This window comes from Poecilia latipinna, unplaced genomic scaffold, assembly GCF_001443285.1.
Source record: "Poecilia latipinna isolate Pla-1442-1.1 unplaced genomic scaffold, P_latipinna-1.0 Scaffold4743, whole genome shotgun sequence".
Classification (NCBI taxonomy): Eukaryota; Metazoa; Chordata; class Actinopteri; order Cyprinodontiformes; family Poeciliidae; genus Poecilia; species Poecilia latipinna.
The window spans coordinates 11,376-18,629 of NW_015117359.1; the positions used below are offsets into that span (position 1 = coordinate 11,376).

The following is a 7,254-nucleotide window of genomic DNA, read 5'->3' on the forward strand; positions in this document are numbered from 1 at the left end:
GATGGTTGCTGAAATGGGCAGGAGGCAGTCCAAAATTCAAAGTCTGATTTATGTCACAGCAAAGCTAAGTGGGTGTTTTCCGCTGTTTGCTTTGCATACAAACCAAAAAAAAAAAGTTAAAAACCTGAAAATAAAAATATGGTAGTCTAGGAAAACAACTTTCAAGACTCAAATTAGATTTAAACGCACAATAACAGAACAGTCTGCATCACGCTTTGAACCCAGCATCATTATTCTCACGCTGCATTGTGTCTGTGCATCCTTAACGGAGCACACGATCACAAATGTCTGACAAAGACCACTTCATCAGCTCATGTCTCCGCTCGCCACAGGCCCCTGGCTCTCCTCCACTGTGAAAATATCTTCCAAACCGCATAAATATTTATGTCCATTAATAGTAAAGAGGCAGCACGAGTAGATGCATAATGCTCCGTGCTGGTCCTTATTTTCGGCGGGGAGATGCACTCCAACTGCCACGACGTCTCTGTCGCCATGACAACGGAGTCGAGCTCTCCATCGGAGCAGGACTCGGTTGTCCCCGCCGAAACCAGCAGCAGCACGGGTTGTTATGTGGAAGAAGTGCTGCGGCGACATGAATATTAATGCTGATTTGCAGCTACTTGAGCGTCTGGAGGACATGTGTTCTCAGATGTAAGGCACTCTGCAGCGCGTCTGAACAGGCTGATGTCAAAAAAGTGGAAGAGAACATGATGGGATGACCTCTGACCTTCTTGGAAACGTTGTTACCAAGCACACAACACTTTGACCATATTGACCCTTTGCAACTACGTCACTTAATCATTCAAAATGTCGGAAGTGAGGGATGAGAGTCTTGAAAGGAGCGACTAAAATTGTTTTGCCAGTTTGTTCATGGTTTCAACTTCTTCGAGTCGAACTAATTTGTCTGTGGTCGTAACTCACCTGGTTGGGGCTCATAGACGGCGGTGTTTACAAGAGTTACAAAGAGCTAGCTTAGAAACCGGCCCGAACCGCCTCCCTCCTGACGTGTTGACCAAATTACCACTTTTCCTGAATTTACACCACATGATTTAAATCACTATGTCATAAAAAGTGTTTCATTAAAAACGTACAAAAGACGAGATGCTAACCAGTTTTTTTCGTACATGCTAGGCTACATGACGGCGCGGCACTGTTTCCATGGTTACCAACGGTTAGACGGTAACCTTCTCCATAACACAATATTTGACATATTTCTACTTATAAAGTATATTAACGTTAATCTTCTTACCTTTAAAAAGTGTTCGCTGCAAATCCGCGATTTCACCGAGGGCTGACAGTCATGATTAACGGCTGATATCCATCACCGCCGTATCTTTCCTCATTAAAAGTCATAAAAGTTTGGTTTCTATCCTTCTCCGTTTCTAAAGCCGACTGCGCTGCATCCTACGACCATTTTTAAAGTAAAATCAACTAAATAAAAGCGATTTTAGGAAACAGATGCCTGTTTTTAGACTGGCTTTAAAGGAGCGGATTGGTTGTTTTGACATCCGTCATGGCGGAGTGGGCGGAGTTCTGGAGAGCGTGACGTCACGTGCAAAAGGTCAACAAAGAGCAAGTGTGCTTGGTGAGGCATTTCCATTCCCCATGCCAGTATTGTCCAACTCCAAAATATTGTCTTAAGGCAGTATTGTCCATTTGTGGTCCCTTAGTCCGTAATTCAAGAATGGAGCATATTTGCAATTATTTTGAGATTTTCACAGACAAATAAAATCTTCTTAAATACTTATTATTCAGATACAAGACAGAGTAATTAACTGTATTAGCAATGTTTTCATAGATTACACTTTTTTTAAAACCAGCAAATGTTGCACAATTTAATTTATTTAATTTCCATTTATGATTAATAATGAATTTTTGAATTTGAACTGAACAACCTTTGTTGCAAAAATGTAAATACAAAGTTTAAAAAGAAAAAAATAAGACAATAAAATCCCCAGACCTCCAAAATGCTTTTGAAAATATTTACGTCATTTAATACTGCAACTGTGCAAGACCTAATTTATATTTTGGATCAACAATGATTTAAAGACTCCAAATTCTCTGTTTTATTAAATTAGTATCTATTTAGTATGGTAAAGACATGAAAACAACAAATGTCTTAAGAAACTCACCTTTAATTAAAACAAAATGAAGTGTTCTCAACTTGACAATTTTCACCCCCATGGTAAATAGTCTGCATACCACTGTCTTAAGGAGTTTTATTGTTCTGGAACGCGAGACGAGAGAATTTTAAAATAAATACTTGGGACTGAACAGACGGCACATAAACAAACAAATAATTGCAGCTTTACTTCACTGCTGTCCGCACAAACACGCTGCTGCTGGTGCTGCTGCTCTGGGCTTTATTCTGTCAAAACATTGAAGTTTTCCGTCCGCGGACATGATGTCTGCTTGCTTTGACGTCTCCTCTGGGAGATCCAGCCGTTCTGCTATATAAAAGATGGATGGAGAACAAAGGTATGTTTCAGCTGGAGATGGAGGATGATACACAAACAAAAGACAGGAAAACACCGATAAAGCTGAGGTGTGCCTCAGAAAACAGAAATGCAGTGTTAGCTCCGAGAGAGATTAGCGGGCCACCCAGCAGGAGAGATTTCCCCCAGCTTACTGTCTGACTGCTTTCAAGGTAACACGACTTTTTCTTCCAGCCTCCTTCGGGTTCCTCCTGCAAAAATAACAGTAACATTTACTCACCGTATGAACAAAACATAATGTCGAGCGGAGTCTATTTCAAACCAAAACATGAAGGAAAACTGATCAAAGGCTGCGTTCACACTGCAGCCTGAAGTGACTCAATTCCGATTTTTTGGCAATTCCGATTTTTTTTGCCGGGGCCGTTCACACTGCCAGTAAATGCGACCTGTATGCGTTCTGCAGTGTAAACGGGCAAACGACCTGAAAGTGTCCCGCATGCGCAGTAGAGGGCGCAATAGCGTCAGCGTTCTCAGTGTTCTGCCAACCGCCATGAAAAGAAGAAGTGCTCAGTGTTTGCGGAAGTAAACATAGAGGCTAACGGTGGAGGTTAGCTTACATATTTGAAGTTGTTGTCCGGCCGGAGCAGCCTATTAACAACTTAATCCTCATATATTCTGCCATGGTTGTTGTTTTTCTTCCCGCTTGCGTGTATCAGGACGCAGAATAGTGAGATTTGTTGAGAATCAGTAACGTTCAGTTCGGATGAATGCGACCTGGACGTTAGGTCGCATTTGAATCGGATAGTATCGGATATGGGTCACATTCGAAAAAGAATCCGACCTGTGCTGTTCACACTGCCATGAAAAGATCGGATACAGGTCGCATTATGTCAAAAAAAATCGGAATTGAGTCACTTCAGGCTGCAGTGTGAACGCACCCAAAATCACTCTGGAACATGAGTCAAACTCAAGGCTTGTGGGCCAAATCCGGCCCGCCGTAGCTTTTTATGTGGACTTCTAGATACCAGACTAAACATTAAGTTATTATGTTATCAAGTTGATATAGTTTTTATCTGTTTACTGCCAAATTATATAAATCAGTCCCTCAAGTTTCTTCAGAATTATCATGGAAATTCATGCAAAAATCAACAAATCCCTACACTTTTTTTGCGCCAATACATAATTGAGAGTTTATTGCAAATTCTTCTCAAAAATTGTCAAAAACATTCTTACTTGTACTAAACATCTGCCTCAGCCTTAATTGATGTCAAATTATAGTCCATGATCTACAAAGCGAGTAATAAAAAGTCGCATTTACTTTCATAAATAAGTGCAAATATTTCCAAATTAGTACCACAAACACTTTGATTTTTATTGAAAAAAATCACAAAAGGCATCACGAAATCCTGGAGAGACGGAAAATATGTTCAGTAATATTATTTCATTTTAGGATTTCATAGATATTTTAACAGTTTGGTGAACTGTTTTTATCAATATGCATAATCAACCCTTTAAGAGCATTCATGATCTTGATTCGACCCAAAACAAAAATGAGTTTGAGGATGTATCTGCATTTAATGTTTTAAGCATTTACTGTAAATACTGAAAAAAGCATGAAAAGTTGTGTGAACTATTGAACAGTTAGTTGTATAACAGCTGTTGATTCACATATGTACTGCCTGCAGTTGAGGAAGAAGAGGCATCCCCATATCATGATACCCGAGACACCGTGCTTCTCTGTGCGCTGCACGGTTTAGGGATCATCTGACAATTTATACCCAGAAAGAAAGAAAATAGCTTTCAAAAATACAGAAATTTTAGTTCCAGTGGTCTTTAGACCCGTTCAGTAAGCATCTTTTATTTAACCAGGTAAAAACCCAGTCAGATCCAGATCTCATTTTCAGAAATCTGCAACACACAACAACCTGGTTACACTGGTGTCACACACTCTTCCACTGCCGATACCTTGAATATGAATTTGTAATCTATCATTTTCAGGATAATAACTCTAGAGCAAGCAGACATGATGCAGAAAGATGCCGTTTCATAAATCAAAGAAAAAAACTCACAGAACTGAATCCAATCCAAAAACATGAAGTCAAAAACCTGATGACAAATCCAAAAAGTAGTGACAAAGTTAATCACTGCATAAATGAGTAAAAACAGAGTGAACCAGAAGAGAACATGTAGTGGAACAAAAGAAAGGTGAGGTACTAATTAACAGAGCGGGAGACGCTGAATGGGAAACCAGAGCGCAGATTCAGAGGGAATATGATGGACTATATGGCAGAACAGAAACTACAGAACAATGAAAACGGATCGCAGCTCAACATGACGGCAGTTAAAATGGGACCAAGACGGGATTCTAATGCAGAAAACAACCAAAAATCAGCCTGTAACCAGGAGCAACTGGACAGGAAACAGTGTGGAGGATGTACCGGGGTTGTGAGCAAAGAGTCTTAGGAGACAAACTTGTTGACATGGAAACGATCACCTGATGGTGCAGGTCCTCCGTCTCGCCTCTTTGGACTCAGCAGACTGAAAAGCAACATGGCTTTATTTGCTTATATGGATAATTACACACAGACTGACGCTTTTTAAACCTTTATTTCTGTTAGTTGGGGTGATTTTCTGCATATATGTAATAAAACCAGAGTGGGGTAGTAACTACAGTTACATTTACTCGAGTAACTTTTTGGAAAAAAATGTACTTTGAGGAGGAGACTTTTGACTTTTACTTGAGTAATTTTATTATGAAGTACCTCTAATCTTGAGTAACTTTGCTGAATGAAGAACAAACATGTTTTAACCAAAAATTCACCAGATTATAGCACACGCCTGCAATTTTTGTTAGTTTTATAAGTTTTGTATTGAAAGAAATTATTTGGAAAAATGTTCCTTTTGCAATTTTGTAATTATTTCATATGAATTATTTAAATTTTGATCTTTAAATACCAACATTTCTGCATAACCATGTTGTCTGATTAAGTTTTAAATATTAAACGATTGACAATTTGATCAGTTACTGAGCATTTGAGTAACCGTTTTACCAAATACTTTTTGGGGCGGGGCTGTCGGTTACTGGTTACTATGGTAACCATCAACAGAACTTAATATACCGATAAATGTCTGGAGAAACGGCTTCTTCACTCAACAAAGATAAATTCAAAGAATAAACAAACACATTTTGACAAACTTTACATCTAAAATATTGTTAAAATAAAACTATGTTGCATATAGAAGAGAAGTTTTATATTTTTAACTGAATTTTAAAAATAAATTACATTTTAGGTTCTATATTTTAACTTACTGCAGTCCACCTGTATAGTTGCTTTAAGATTCTTGCATTGATTACAGATGTTTCATGTTCAGAGTAACATCTTTCAGCGCGTCTCCCACCCTGACGGGTGATTTTCTAGTTCAGGAGACGTTTGTTATGACAGAGGGTCGTCTGAGCCTGAGGACAGTGAGACAGCAAAATCCAGGACAGCAACACCCAGAAATACACAAACACACATGCCACTCATTGTAATACAGGTCGTCTATTTGGTCTGACCTAGAAACGCTGTCTGCACGAAGGCTGCTCAACAAGCTGAAACAGACTGACAGGCTCAAAACACTCCAAATCCCCCTGTTCCCTCCTCTGCTCCCCCTTTAAAAGCCTGGATTAACTCAAAAACAAGAAAAAAAAATACACATGTAGAGAGAAATTCACAGTATTTCTGAAGGTACATTTTTTATGTTATAACAAAACACAGAACAGATACGGGTGGAGGGCCGTAGCTGATCCAAATTGAAGCTGCTGAGCGTGAGGTTGTCAGCAAAAGAAATAATTAGCTCCAGCATGTCTGTGGCTTTTTCTCTGTGACTCTGTATGAACCGCACAACACGGCCAAAAGAAAGCTGGTAAACCATGGAAACAACATCTACCAGCAGAGAGAGATACGGATACCTTCCCTCTCTTCTGCCTGTGTTTGTCTTTCCTCCTTCTGGAGGGACTGTCAGAGTCTTAGGGGCGATCTCAGTGCATCAGCAGAGGAACAAGAGGCAGGCGGATGCTGAGGCAGAAGGATGTTTTGAAGGTGAAGAGGGTGAAACGTCCCACTGCAGCAGATCTGTTTGCAGACAAGGACGTGGCACGGGCATTCGCCTAGATTGCACGTTTTGGGTATTTTGGGTCATGTCAAGATCATATATGACTTGACCCAAAAGGGACGGTTGTGCCGGAATATATTGATAAAACACATTAGCAAAACTGTTAAAGTATTAATAAATCATTGTCTCTGCATTTGAAAAGTTCTTAAAATTAAATAATGTTGACCATCTATTCACAGTAATCAGTTCCTCCAGAATTTTAAAAATAATTTGTGATTTTTTTGCAATCAAATTCGCATATTTTGAAATATTTTCAAGAATCTTTGCAATTATGCACTTATATAAGACATTAATTGTGACTTTTGTTACCCACCATATTGATCATGGACTGTAACTTAACATTAAGGCTGAGGGAGCAGTGTTGTAAAGGTAGTAGTGGAAATTCAACCAAAAGTTTTTATCCAAAATTTTGCTTTTAATGTAATTTTTTAGTAATAGGATACAAAAACATCCGGTGGTTTTTACTAAAATGCAGACCTGGGAACTTAAGTGGCCATAAACTGTTCTTGTAACTAAAAAGAAACAAAAAAAAAATCCAAAAAGAGATAAAAAATTTAGGATATGATTTGCATTTTTTTTTTTTTTTTGCTAATCTGACAAACATGTAAGATCCTTTTTTGTTTTAAGTCTACAAAGAACTACAGATATCTGTCTGCTTTGCTTA

The 7,254-nt window shown here is 38.8% G+C and overlaps 1 long non-coding RNA gene across 1 annotated transcript; it reads right to left on the reverse strand.

The window, feature by feature from the left end:
- Positions 1-2,115: 2,115 nt before the first annotated feature.
- Positions 2,116-2,732, reverse strand: LOC106942978 (uncharacterized). Its single transcript, XR_001423777.1, has 2 exons — positions 2,630-2,732; positions 2,116-2,450 (listed from the first exon to the last, which is right to left on the reverse strand). It is a non-coding gene; the product is annotated as an uncharacterized LOC106942978 (long non-coding RNA).
- Positions 2,733-7,254: the final 4,522 nt, after the last annotated feature.